General features: G+C 32.4%; 1 protein-coding gene, 2 long non-coding RNA genes and 1 pseudogene across 4 annotated transcripts in view; 2 read left to right on the top strand and 2 right to left on the bottom strand.

The window, feature by feature from the left end:
- Positions 1-15,526, top strand: part of LOC125675594 (galectin-9B-like) — a 36,101-nt gene that overhangs the window by 6,395 nt on the left and 14,180 nt on the right. Inside the window, exon 1 of one of the 2 annotated variants that reach the window (XM_048913349.1) lies at positions 8,049-8,196. The exons of the other annotated variant lie outside the window; for it this stretch is intronic. The gene's annotated coding sequence lies outside the window, so the exon portion shown is untranslated. Of the gene's footprint in view, positions 1-8,048; positions 8,197-15,526 lie in introns of those variants that run through there. 2 annotated transcript variants of the gene reach the window in all.
- On the top strand, positions 3,279-4,876 carry LOC125646477 (uncharacterized). Its single transcript, XR_007359713.2, has 2 exons — positions 3,279-3,810; positions 4,310-4,876. It is a non-coding gene; the product is annotated as an uncharacterized LOC125646477 (long non-coding RNA).
- On the bottom strand, positions 4,273-7,130 carry LOC130052920 (uncharacterized). Its single transcript, XR_008801301.1, has 2 exons — positions 6,758-7,130; positions 4,273-4,669 (listed from the first exon to the last, which is right to left on the bottom strand). It is a non-coding gene; the product is annotated as an uncharacterized LOC130052920 (long non-coding RNA).
- The window catches only part of LOC125675590 (ATP-dependent DNA helicase RecQ-like), a 9,567-nt pseudogene continuing 7,783 nt past the window's right edge, over positions 13,743-15,526 (bottom strand).

The raw sequence follows: 15,526 nt of genomic DNA, 5'->3' as shown, positions 1-15,526 counted from the left end.
AATGAATGATAATTTTATAGAAACGCTATGTCAAAAGTCTATTTTTTTTTATTTTCTCCCTCATTCTTTTCCTCCGAAAATAAAATATTTGCTTAACTAATATGAAATACAATATGTTTAAAGAAAAAAGACAATCTAGGATTGTTGCGTTTGTTACAAGTTAGCAACGCCATACTTGTTTTATTCAACAAAATAATATACTGAATACAAAAAAGGTATTCAGTAAACGAGGGTGTGGGTGGGTAGGCAAAACCAAAGACACAAGAAATACTTAAGCAAATTTATAACGAACGACGCATTAATAGAACAAAACGCGTGTAATTAAACACGTGTTCGACTTTACATGTATACTGAGCGCAAAGGCTTCCCTATGTGATAAAGCCTATAACTGAATGAAATGAAATAGTACGAAAACTAACCAAAACATTTAAACGCGAAGAAATAGATTCACCCAACACTGCTTTTGTGTCTACAAACAATAAATTAATGATATTCGAATATGTTTACTTGTGACCACACAACATCTACAAAGTCCGTGTGCATGCACTCAGTGTCAAAAGATTTGATATGTCTATGAAACGATGTCCAAACGTTTCAGTTGCTGAACTATCAGTTTTGTTTGACAAGGTGGAGGGAAAAAAGACATTTGTTTTTAAGATACTGTAAATTCAACAGAGTATGTCTGGTCGGGTGAAGAAATGAAGAAAAAGTGGACACGCCTAAACAGCGAAAGTAGGCCGGAAAAAGTTGGCTGTGGGATATTCTAATCGAATATTGAGTTCATCATAAAGAACACATGTCTTGGTATACGAAGCTCATCAATGATGTCCACATCCTCCATATAGTCTAATAAATTGTTTCTGTCCCTGAAACCACGTTCCCTCTGCATAAGCTACGTATCTCTTAGCACAACATAGTTCAGTATAGACTTAAGACAAGTATCTGGATGTCTTAAGATTTCTAACAATCTTAAGATTATCTTAAGATATGACAGTTTTGTGAAACACCTATGATGGATCTTATGACAAATTTTGGACTTAAAACAGATCTTAGTCGTAAGATAGTTTTGTTAAACTGGCCCCTGGATACTCTAAAATTTAACCTTCCAATAGCGAAAACAACTTCGTATATGAATAGCTTTATCCCTTCGACTATAAAATTGTGGAATGGCCTACCCTTGAGTATTCGAAGTCTTCCAACACTACTATATTTTAAACGTGCCATCAAAAGTATACATTGCATCAAACCTAAACATTATTTTAACTATGGCAATCGAAAAGCAAATATATTGCATTGTCAATTGCGAAATAAAGCTAGTAATCTTAATGCTGATTTATTTAAGCACTTTCTTAGGGAAATCCTGATTGTGATTTGTGTCAAATTAGTCCTGAAACCAAACTTCACTTTTTTCTGAAGTGTCAAAAATATTGTACACAAAGACAAATACTGATACAAAGTATTAATGATCTACAATTACAATTACATTTATCTTTAGAACTTAATTTGTATGGTGACAATAATCTCAGTTATAATCAAAATGTTGTAATTTTCAGAATTGTACATGAATTTATTTTGTCTACAAATAGATTTGTTTAATTTCTTAAAATCTTTCATTTTCAAACCACAGAACCAACTTGTTGATATCTTTTTCCTGTGTAGTAAACTTCTATATCCATACCTAAATTATATTTGTCAGTCATACATCAAGCTATAAATTATCATAGAAATGGAAACTGTTAAACATATCAATGTATTTGATATTATATTGCTTCATTATCATTATATAATAACTATATCTGTATGACCTTGACCATGTATTTGTATGGAAAGGGCTTATATAGGCAACGCCTGTAGTCCAAACCTTTTATGTATTATACATAATAAAATATTGTTTATATTAGATTAAACACTTCTATGGAATATCCTTGAAATGAATATTCTTGTTTCTTTGTTGTCCGATGAACTGTTTAACTACAAAATATGGACTACTGAACGAAATTCGGTACTTTTAAAATGAAACTCCATGCATGCTGCAAAAGTACACGAATTTTCTGTTCATGTTTTATAAATGTCTTGCACTGCAGCTTTGTATAATCGTCGAATTGTGATAGAGAGTAAATAATAAGCCCCCTCTCTATTTATCTAATTAACCTTTCTTTAATACAGACGCGCGTGTAAAGCCTTTAGGACATGTAAAATTTAGAACTTGCTGAATCATAAAGATTAAGTTTGATTCTAGACTTACCTAGTGATCAGTAGCCGTGGGGCTTCTGACTTCTTTAATCTGCAAATTATCATTTTATATGGCGAAACATTTCACTGCCCACCCGTATATATATACAAGGGGTCTGCCAACTGCGTGCACATAGTGTATATTTACCGTCTGTTTGACAGGTGCGCCGCCTACAATATAATTGTTGCTATGGTGCCATGGTTGAAACGATTCAATACCACCCTACATTAATTTTCCATAAATGGGGAATACCATATAGTTACATGTACCATCCCGGATTTGCAAGAGTGGATTTTTTTAGAATCAAAAGGCGCGGTTTGGCATTAGAAAAACATGAGTTTGGTAATTATGTCATATACTCGTACATGTACATATTTGTAATTCTTTGCCCACAAAATCGTCTTTGTGATTTAGATTATTTCCAGAATATTGAAGATGCAGTTTTCTACCGAATGATACAATGATTTAAATACAATTAGTTTGTAAATCTGACAATTAACGACAAGTAGCAGGCCCCTGTTTCTTACTCGGCGAGTATGTGTAGTTCACACGGTACTCTATCACGTGTACATGTAATTTGATGAGTGCTTTGGTATACTTAATTTATTGGTTTTCATGGACTTCGTATATGTTGATTTAATATACAGGTATATATATTTACTTACAAATCCAATTTTGAGCCCTGTCGGGCATACAAGCTTAAGAAAAGAAGGGGAAAAAGTGACAATCAAAAGACCAAATACAGAAAAAAAAGAATGTACAGTAAATTAAGCTGTCTAGAAATACAGTGTATGTATAACAATATTGTATTATTATAAAATTAAATTTTAGAATCAATGATATATAATGAACATTTGTAGAATAAGCATCTGAGTTTTACCTGGTACAATTTGTCTCATTGTAGAATCTATGGTATACATTATTTTATAGAAACTTATACATTTTTACCTTTTACATTGTATATTATTGTTTCTCATTTCAAAAAATGCTGATTAAAAACTGACCCAGCTTGATTAACAACATGTTATCTTCGTTTGACATAACCCACAGAAATTTTTCTTTATTTGACAAATAAAAAGTTTGTATTATATTTAGAAATATTATGAAAAAAGGTTTCCCTTTCACTTGTATATAAAGGACAATCAATAAGTGAGTGTATCTCATCTTCCACACAATAGCCGTGTTTCGAGTTCCTCCGGAACACCCGGGATTTTTCGTATTTAGCCACGCCGGTCACGTGATATGAGCAAAATGTTCCACAGGGGTACTTCCGGTTAATTTTGTTTACACTGGTAACAAAATTGTTTTTGACAAAATATAGATTTTGCGGCACAAACTGTCGCAAATCAGATAAAGGATAGCAAGGGATATATATTTACTTGGGAAGATGTCAAAGTTTACCTTTTCCCAAACCCGGGAAAAGCGTTCACGCAGAGGAAACGATGGCGTCATTTGTGTAGAAAACCACGAGCAGCCAAAATTGAGTGCGATTATTACATTCCGTGAAAGCTGAACCAACAAAGGAACATCATTATTCTAGCAAGTTTCCTTATATTAACTTTTAGGAAAACCAAGAGGTTTGTACTGACTCTTAAAAATGTAATATAGACTGTGCAAAATCTTGTCAATCTTAAGAATAGGTATACTTGTACCCTCATCCACATCTGAGCAGTGTATGTATTTTACAACGGTGTTCATAAATTGCAAAATTTTGAATTATATCAAAGAACATTGATCTTTTCTCCAACTTTTAATACCAATCAAGCACAGGCAATATGCATCGCTTGGGGTACTCTTTAATAGTAAATTCGAACACAAGTGATGCATATTGCCTGTGCAATCAAGGTACTTTGCATGTACATGTACATCAGATATGTACATTTCCACTCAAACCACTTATATACAAGAATGGAACCAGCTGAACATGAGCCAGGTTATATATTATGTATTTGCTCTCCTACCCCTTTGATTCAGTACTGTGTAAGGAAATATACTATTGAGTATATATATATTTTAAAAAGAATAACAAAGAACAACAATTTTCATTCATATTTCATTCAACATATATATACACAGGTTGATAACAATGGCTGATCTGCATATAATGACTGCTAGTTATTGGCTGGTATGCAGTGAAAGGGAGCTAAAAAGGAGTAAAAAGTTCATATCAGCCAGGTGAGAATTAATTTCTTCTTTTTTGTGTGTTATACATATGTAATTCTTTTCTTTTGCTGCTTCAAATCTTGTGTATTTGAAAATTTTCAGTCTAATATTTTGGCAATGTTATAGGTAGTGTGGCTTAAATAAACCAGTGTTAAGGAATATCCAGTAATGGCATGACATCATGAGAGTTTGGCATACCGACATTCAGATGATTAATGATGAAACTGAAGACCTCAAGTGAAAGGCATGGAAAATGATCCTGTTCCCATATACCTGAAAAAGAGGAGGGATGCCACAATATTGATAATAGACTTTTGTCAATTTGAGAAGCAAAGATGTAAAAAAAAATAAATAATAATAATAATGCTGAAATTATAATTCATGTATTTGTTAAAAATACTGTTCACTGTACATACATGTATATTTTTTTTAACTTATTTTTAAATACATGAAGTAATTCATATTAAAACTGTGAATGTACGAGTTTTCATGATTTTATTTATATTTAAGTCAATTCACCTTTTTCAAACTTTTGATGCATATGACGGATTTCCTCTGCATTGCTATATCTATCAGGCCCAGCACAATCTCTATATTTAGCTATATAGTTTTATAAAGCTATTTCAAACAGCTTCATTAAGCTAGTTTCGATTAAATTTCTTAAGTGCAATGACACATAACAATATACATGTACTTTGAACTAACCACAACACTATTTTAGGTATAGATCATATGTCATTTTAAGAATTTTCATGAAAAGAGAATTTCTTTTGTATTGATAACTGTCCACTACCTTGTGTGTGTCGAAGCTTTGATAAGTATATGATGACTTTACAATGTGGAATCTGTAACAACTTAATAATCCTAAACATTTGACAATTTTGAATCAAAATTCTTCCTAAGGTACATAGTTTAAGAAGCTTTTTTTGTTTACAGTGTGTTGTTTCAAGTACAAGGATGAAATATTTTCACTTAGAAATTCAATTTTTATGCTTTAAAAATATATTTGATAGAAGATTTGAAATAGTTATATCAAGCAATTTCAATTAGCTTTACAAAGCTATATAGCTTGATTAGCATATTTATATAGCTAAGTATACTAGAGATTGTGCTGGACCAGTCTATGAGCACATAATTGAAATTATGTTGCTGAAAGGAATAATATTACCTTAATCATGATCAGATATATATTTTGTTCAGTGATATAAATATGAGCAGTAATCACAAATACCTACTGGATTGTGAAAAGTCAATAAAATGACTACAACAATAAATAGTCATGCTAAAAATTCTTCCAATTACATGAGTATATCATTAAAAGTCGAACTCCAAAGACTTAATCTGTAACACAAGTATTAGTTGATAAATAATTATTTTCAAATTAGACAGCATATTGACTATACCCAAGTAGATAATTTTATCCTCGCCCACATATGGCTATATCATTGCACTTAGAAACCCAGTCTAATTCAATCTAAACTAGCTTTAAATAATAAAGCCATTTCAAATACCTATAATATTATAGCTAATCTATTACTTTTCACTGTGTATTGTCATTATCTAAATTTTATATCAATAATTATCAGGTCCAGTCCAAAGACTATTTCTACCTATGTAGCTACTTATAGCTACCTAGGTATTTAAACCTACTCCAGGTAGCTATTTTTACCTACGTTTTCCTTTACTTGCATTTCGTGGCCAAACGCAGGAACGGCGCAACATGGTGTGTACCAAATTTCTTGATTCACTTATACTGACATTGAATACCACAAAAATATTGGACAAAAAATGATTACTTTCAAATTTGCATCAATAACTGCACCCACTTCCATTCTCTAGGAACTTAGGATCAAAGATACATGATAAGAAGTCTAGAATGTTTTACAAATCTTTATTAATTTTAAAGTTAACATTCATGCACTCTTACATTAAAAGTTTTTGAGTCGATTTTTCACGCAATTTCCTCTACATTTTCCACCCTCGTAAAGTATATAAATTTACACTCCGAATTTTGTCATGCACATGCACAACATGATACATAAAACGACTGACCTGTTTAAAAGATGTGCCTTAATTATTATTTATTTATATCTTTAAAAACATGTAAAAGTAGCTACTTTAAGTAGCTTTAAATACCTAGGTAGCTATTAATAGCTACGTAGGTAGAAATAGTCTTTGGAATGGACCTGGTTATATATGTTACATGTTTATGCCCATTTTGGCCCTGATTTGGTAACGTAAATTCTATTTCACATAGGCCCTAGACTGTACTGGACCCGAGTGGACCTAATGCCTGCTTTATGAAGCAGTGCACATTGTGTTTTGTATATATATAAAATGTCGTCATAATTTTCATTTTACCTGTTTGACAGGTTTCAGTGAGTCTAATACGTTCTTTTCCTTTACCCCTCCGGTTACTAGACAGCTGGGCCTTGTGTGAGTTACACGACATGCATCGTCTTCTTCTGTTCTTGACGAAGTCTTTCGTTGTATTTCGTAGATCAATAGTAGCTTATCAAACGCTCATAAACAAATATGTACCGCATACACCCCAAACTATTAAATTTGTATTTCAATTTCATGATGATCGACAAAATTAAGCCTAGGCCTAATACACGAAGTGTCGACTGTTGGTAAACAACGATAAACCGGAAGTAACCCTGTGGAACATTTTTGACGCGGCGTGACTAAACACAGAATAAACACTGTGTTCCGGAGTAACTCGAAACACGGCTATTCGTGTCATACATTCGGTAATTTAATGTCAAGATTTCAGATGTCATGAATTTTCCTCCACGATTTTCACATTTTCTTATTCAAATAGCATAAAATTTGAAAATGTTTCTAACAACTTAGGACTCGTCTTCAGAGGCGACACACAAGATTTGCTTATATCGATGAATTTGAATACGTGTACATATATGTATATACCTATATCTAAACTTTATAATTTGAATTAGAAGTATACAGTGGCAGATCCAACATTTTAAGATGATCTTATGAGTTTCGTTCCTAATTCACATTTTCAACAATTTTTATAAAAAATTGTGAACATGCATGCATGTCTACAAAGGAACTACAATCTTTTGCAAAAGATTTTTTAGGCAACTGAATATCAAAGTACGTTATGCCCCAAATCTCAGAGAATCCTTTAAATTCCAAACAAAGAAACTATTGTATAGAAATAATCGGCGGGAGTCTTCGTAGTAATGAAGTAAAAATAGCATATCTGATAAATCCACCCAGAAAGAACAAATGGAATTTAGAGGACCCGGATTTTAAAGGCTGACAAAAAACAGGGGCCTGCTACTTGTCGTTAATTGTCAGATTTACAAACTAATTGTATTTAAATCATTGTATCATTCGGTAGAAAACTGCATCTTCAATATTCTGGAAATAATCTAAATCACAAAGACGATTTTGTGGGCAAAGAATTACAAATATGTACATGTACGAGTATATGACATAATTACCAAACTCATGTTTTTCTAATGCCAAACCGCGCCTTTTGATTCTAAAAAAATCCACTCTTGCAAATCCGGGATGGTACATGTAACTATATGGTATTCCCCATTTATGGAAAATTAATGTAGGGTGGTATTGAATCGTTTCAACCATGGCACCATAGCAACAATTATATTGTAGGCGGCGCACCTGTCAAACAGACGGTAAATATACACTATGTGCACGCAGTTGGCAGACCCCTTGTATATATATACGGGTGGGCAGTGAAATGTTTCGCCATATAAACTGATAATTTGCAGATTAAAGTAAGAAGTTCCACGGCCACTGATCACTAGGTAAGTCTAGAATCAAACTTAATCTTTATGATTCAGCAAGTTCTAAATTTTATATGTCCTAATGGCTTTACGGGCGCGTCTGTATTAAAGAAAGGTTAATTAGATAAATAGAGAGGGGGCTTATTATTTATTCTCTATCACAATTCGACGATTATACAAAGCTGCAGTGTAAGATATTCATAAAACATGAACAGAAAATTCGTGTACTTTTGTAGCATGCATGGAGTTTCATTTTAAAAGTACCGTTTTTCGTTCAGTAGTGTACATTTTGTAGTTAAACAGTTCATCGGACAACAGAGAAACAAGAATATTCATTTCAAAAATATTTAATAGAACTGTTTGATTTTAATCTTTAATTTCGAAAATGGATGACCAGTTTTACTGATTAATGCATGCAAAATATATGAAATAACCACATGCTCTCGACGTAATATATATATATATATATATATATATATATATATATATATATATATAAAGTCTCTTTTGGAAGTTAAATATAAAAAACACCTCTAAACACTTTGTAGAAATATGTCGACCGTGTTACCGGTCGTGTTTATCTCTCATAGCAACGTAACACACGACTACATACACCAATCGTAACTGCTCGGCTATTTCCGTAACCGCAAATGAACCTCGTATGTGGATCGACGCCATCAGAGTTGGTTGCTACGTATACAGAAACGTAACTATGACGTCACAGTCGTACGTTACACTTTGAAACGTGAGCTTTCAAATGCATCTAAGATATTATACACATCCAAGGTATTGTACCACTATCAATTTCCACTTACATGTTCATGTATTAGAGTGAATAAGACGTTAATGATACCAAAACGGAATCTGTGGTGAAAATATAAATAACACATTATTCAGGGATTCGGTTTTGCCCTTTTAACCTCATCCACGGTCACGCTTCCGGCGAAGAAATGCATTGATTTGATGCAATTCTTGCGCCGATCCACATCCGAGTCATCCTCGGTTACCCACGGGTGCTTCTATTCGATTATCTCCATCATCACCCGTGGGTCAATCCTATTCAAATAGCTCGTTTCTCATTAAATATGCATGAACTTTTTGACCTTTTCTTATCCAATGAAATCATCGGTTACATATACCTATTGATGCAAAAAGGTAACCAAGGGAAAAGTTGTGAAATATGTAGCGAAATTATCAAAGACAAAAAATCCTACAGACAGGTGAAATCAAATGTAGATTTTTGTCAGTTATTTTTAGAACTGAACTTGGAAGGGTTACGTTTGCAAGTTTTGTGTTAACAAGTTAAATAGACTTGTCAGAATTGACGACGACATTAAAACGAAAGTAGCGAAGTTGACCGAGAAACGGAATGAGTTGTTGGCAGAATTAAAAAATGCTGTCGGTAGCAAAGTACTTACACCTGTCATTAAAAAACGGGGACGACAAAAAAACACACCAACACCCCGTAAACTAAAGGTCCGACGCTTGTTGTCATTCCCAAATTCTCCTGGAGCTAGTGACGTGCGTGACCCAGCTGATTCCTTAAAGCCATTGAGAGATGAATCAGCAGGAGAGAGATCTCAGCAAGCTGCAGATGTATTGGATGAACAAATTCAGCCCTTAGTTGTAGACAGTGTACAACCTGATTCACAAACTAAGTTATACCATGAAAAGGACTTTGATGTCAAGGTAATATTAAAATATTATTACTTTTATTGTAGTGAAATATGGGGAGTGAATCTCTCATTCAAAGGTATTTCAAAGATAGAAAAAATTCATTAAAGATATCCTTGGAATGCACTGCAAAACATCCTATTGCTGGTTGTCTGGCAGAACTTAACAGACTACCACTTAGGTCCAAAATTTCATTCTAAAATATAAAGTATAAAATATTGGAATCACCTGATAACTTCTGATTCTTTGGCTTTTAAACTTTACCAATTCACAAGTGATTACAGTACTTGGAATTTGGGATTTTCAAACATTACAGAATATTCAATTTCAACACCTTTTACCAAAAATAATTTAACAAAGAATCATTGACCAGTGCACTCAGGAGTAATCAGAAAAAAAATATTTGGTTCAGAAAAACTTCAATATTTTATAATATATATATACAAAAAGAGGGAAAATGAGAAAAAGAACTCCATTTGTTGATTTACTCAGGAAAAGATCTGAGAGAGAATTCTCTCTTAGTAAATATTAGATTGAGTTCACATAAAATATTGCAAAAATTTAGAAAGTGGTAGATATAATTTCACATAAATAATGAAAGATGTGGTAATGCTTGTCACACTGGTGTGATTGAGGATGAAATTCATTTCTTTTTCAATACATGTACAAATCTTATTGTAAGCTAAGAAACACCTACCTTAGAAATATCTATAATATTAAACAGAAAAATATTTTTCTGGACATTGAAAGATACATGTTACATGTATATATTTAAACAGTGATATACATTAAGTCTTAAAAATTACTGTGAAATTTATAAGAAACTAATCCAATAAATGGGCCTTTGCCAATTATTGTAATTGTGTTTGTGTCAATAAATATTGTATTTGTATTAAACAAATACTGTGTATACACACACCTGACATGTAAAAAAAAATTGCATTGGTAGGCATTGAAAACAAATAGATCATGTTGATACATATATTTCAAAACTATTGAAGGGAGATGGTGTATATTAAATTTACTCCAGCATGCTTGGGGTTCATGGCAAGCTACTTTTGACATATATATATGGAAAGTTAATCGAAGCTCTATCTGCTTGGAGTAGGTGTTATATATTGTCACCAGTATAATTCTGTTTATCTTGACTTCGAAAAAGTATTGGTATGGTAATGGCTGACATAATTTCAACTGACACTGGCAGTAAACAAATACACAGAGGAGAGTGATGGCAATTTCTTGAAAAAAATATTGTTCTATTTTTAAAAAAAAAATAAAATGCTCTTACATCAATGTCTTGTAATATAACCCCAAGCCCTCTGTACCTACTTATCTCTATGTGGTACTGACATCTAAAATGTTTGTTTTTGGGTGAATGAAAAAATGAAGCAAAGCATACTTGACCAATTTTACATGATTTACAAACTGTCTTGGTGATTTTAATGATATATTACCATATATTGTGTCATGGTATTTTGTAGGAGTGTTTCTTTATTGATTATAATGCCCTTTTGGATTTATTAACTTCAATGTATATACAACATAACATTACTTAGGAAAAATGATTTCAAGTAACTTGAAATTCATTGACAAATAATTTCAGTTTGTGCCTCTTTTCTTTTTTAAATTACTCAAATCATGACACTTAATTTTGTTCCCCAAACAAAGTTTGGGAACATATTGTTTTTACTCTGTTTATTATTATTCTTCCTTCTTGTGACATTTTTGTCCTCAAATGTTCTCCTTTGCAATCTAAGTTGGGTTTTTTATTTTTATATTTCTCAATGAAATCATTTGATATTTATATCGTTGGTATAACTTGAGACCTTAACTGTTTAGCATGGTCAAAATTACAATTTTGCACGTGCATGCACGTGTGCTTAAATTTGATAGGATATAACAGAAAAACGTATTATAGAACTTTAACGTTAATAAAGGAAATCTAATGAAATTTACAGGAAAGGTAGATATGCCAAATTTCTACAGATCCTTGCAATAAAAATTTCAAAATACATACCTTTTACATATAAGTAGATGACATTAGGCTTCTAACTTTTCATATCCTTATCTTATTATATTGAAATACTTGATTTTCTTAATTCTTTAATAATTGATATGCAAATCATGCATGAAACCATTTCAAACTATTTACTGATTTAATAATAATTAGTATATTATTGTGTATTTGATGTGTACTTTTAGATTACAGATCCATTATTTTTTGCAGAATTTTGTAAAAATTATCATAAAAATAATCTTGACATGAACATTATTTTAGTATACCATCAATTTTGATAAAAATTACTATTATATGATCTCCAAAAGAATTTTTGATTTCTTAAAAAAATATCTTGAAAGTTAAGGTCATCTAATTCCCTGAAAATTGTGTCCCTTGATGACCTTTCCTGTCTCCCTCTTAGAACCTTATAATTTGTACATTCGGGCAGCCAAGCTTTGACACATTTAGTTTTTTCTTTAAGAAAGCATCACTCAGATCCATTTTGCCCATCCCTAGATATACACACATGATTATTTTCATTAAACTAAGAGAATTAAGTGCTAACAACAAAACAAAAAATTAAATTTTCAGACTGATGTTTGTGTCTGCCATTACCATGCAAATATATTGACCAAGGTCTGTAAATAACAAAGACATTTTGCATAATTTTAGAAGGAAGGAAGAGACCAGAGATTGACAAATCCAGGGACATCAGCCAAATTGCAGAGTGTGTGCTAAAAGATGGACATCGTATTGTCACAGATTGGCCATCGCTCAGTCAAGCCAAAGAACCGCTTTCCAAACTTGATCCAAAGGCTATGCAACAGTGGATGCAGTTTCAGAAGAGAATTGCTTCCAAATTACTACACTAGAACATGGACAATGAAAATGTAGTCTATGTAATAATAGTAGGTCTTTGTTAGGCCTCGCCTAATGACAGGTGCCCTATAGGTATCATTTTATGTCAATGAAGTTGTTTCTTTGAAAAGAATTTCATGAACTTTACACTTGATTTCACAGAGGAAGGCCTGATTTATCAGATTTGTCATTGAATACATAGTTATGGGAGTCGGAATGCTGAATGAAACTGAAATCTTGAAAGCAATTTCACATTTTATTTATTTCTGTTAAGGTAGTTCCAACTTTGTGTGATGGTTGAAAATGAAAAAAAATAAATCCATAACAAGAGTTTACCAATTTTTTTTTATCCGTTCAATTAAATTTCTCTGAAAGAAATATCTCCATCATGCGAAAAGTTTCATTTGATAAAATATTTTTTCAAAAACCTATGATCGATGACATCTCATGAAGATCGATCTACCTTAATTTATGTACATGTGTTGACTTTTATAACGGGTGTGTATGTGTGTGAAACAACAATGTTGAATGTTTGGTTAAAAATAACACAATATCTAATAGCATGGGAGCAACTTCAAAATCTGAGAAAAATTTTACATTACATAATAATACCCACCCCCATAGAATTCAATGCCATAAATATTTACCTAAATTTGATTTTCCTCATTCTTATATATAAAAAGAAACATTTCCAATAACAACAATGCAAGATGCAATTTTTAATAATACCGGTATGAAATTTTTAGACGTACTACGCCTGGAAATCAAAGAAATCCAGGCGTACAAGAGTTCTACGTAGTTTTGAAAATACGGTTAAATTTGAGACGTACACGTATTTTGACAAAAATACGTCTCCTTAACCCAAGGCGTATTTTTCAAACTCCAGGTGGATTTTGGAACTTTGTTCATTCTAAATAGGGAAATTCAGAGACTTAGACTTTTCAAGAGGCGTATTTTTTTGTTAAATGAACTTGGTCAATTTCATGAGACGTATTATTATAAATCCAGATGGATTTTCTAACTTTGTAACTTTTTTTTGAAATTGAAGCTATTCTCTTTTTTTTGGTATGATTCTGTTAAATTCCCAACTTCAAGCAAATGTTGTCAGTCCTTTGATACCAAAACCTTAACCAACAAAAACTTGACACAAGTAGCTATACATGACATGAAATGCTTTTATCTTGGATATATACAAATTACAATGACAGCCATTTCCTCTGGAATGTATTGAAGTTGTGAACATCGCACATACAAATCTTGATAAATAATAATTACCTGGTATGTCTATTTCAATGACTGAGAATTTTGACAGAAATTTAATTACAATACATAAAAATAAATTTCATTTTTGAAATTACATGAGGGTATGAACTGCAATGCTTCAAACATGTCAAACCGGCATTCATGAAGTGGTATAATGCTTAAAGAAGCATGTCAGTAGGAAGCATTGCTTTTTCAAAAATGAAATTCATTTCTACATTATATCAAATGTATCATCATCCTCATCATCAAACTCAAAATCTGTGTCATTTGACATACAAAAACTTTCATCACTTGAATCATCATCAGTTTTGTATAAATGAAATGGGTGCTGAAACTGTAAACAACACTTGTCTTCACAATCACATTTCTGTGAGCAAATATCACAACACAGATGCTTGATACCTTTTCCATTTGGAAGAGAATCGTATGACTGTAACATTTGAAGTCTACGGCATTTATCTTTATTCTCTATGTAATTTTTCATGTCAGAATCAAGTTTGTGTGTGTGTCTGCTGTTGTAAATAAGCAGATGCAAAGCTTGACAACCATCACGACCAGCACGCCCAAGCTGTTGAACGAAACTGTCCATATCTTTAGGTGGACCATAATGTACAACATTGTTGATGCCTTTATAATTCACCCCCATACCTGCTGCACTTGTAGCAATTAAGACTCGTATTGTCCCATTCTCATCATTCATGTCCTGTCTAATTTTTTCCTTCACTGTTTCAGATGTACAAGAATGAAACATATGGACATATTCCATAACAGACTTGTCCAACACCATCAGCAATGCAGTATATATGTCTGTACAAGTTTTTATACTTGAACAAAATACAAGTGTTCTGGTACAGTCCTTTTTCTCAAGAGACAAGTCCTTTAGTAACCAACCAAATGTCACTTCAATAGGCACAGTGTTTTTAATCTTTTCCAGAAATAATTTTATGTTTTCCCTATCTGGACTGTCAATAATGTCTACACAGTTGTTTAGAGCAAGTCGTTTCCTAATTAATTTTCTTGCTTCCTTACTAGCAGTGGCTGTGATCACTAGGGCAGGACAACTGATCAATGATCTTATCTCCCCGGTCCGTGAAAACCATTCCCTGAAAGCCTGGATATGCATTGTACTTTCTCCCCTGTGAACAAAAGTGAAATTAGAAATGAATTGAAAATGAAAGAGAAACTTGCATGTAAATTGTTGACAGAATTACAAATAATGAGAACAATTGTGTTTCACATGGGGAGGGGGGGTACTGGGGTGAAAGATAATTCAATAAGAAAAGAGCCACACAAGCCAATTATTATGGACCCACCCCTACCCATGGTATGTTGAAATTAACTATTTCAATAAAGGGCAATGAGACCTGGGACTAGTAAGTTGTTAGAATTTGTTTCCCATTCCCTTTAATTTGTTCAATACCCGTACGAAAATTTGCTCACGTAATTTTTAAAATTTCCTGGCGTACCCATAATTCTGAAAGTCCAGCTAGATTTTTAACAACAAATCCTATGGAAAATACTGGTGTACTCCGGGCGTAATTTAGCTTGAATTATGCA

The sequence above is a fragment of the Ostrea edulis genome, chromosome 3, assembly GCF_947568905.1.
Source record: "Ostrea edulis chromosome 3, xbOstEdul1.1, whole genome shotgun sequence".
Classification (NCBI taxonomy): Eukaryota; Metazoa; Mollusca; class Bivalvia; order Ostreida; family Ostreidae; genus Ostrea; species Ostrea edulis.
The sequence above is the reverse complement of the archived record's forward strand: the minus strand, read 5'-3'. Positions and strand labels throughout refer to the sequence as shown.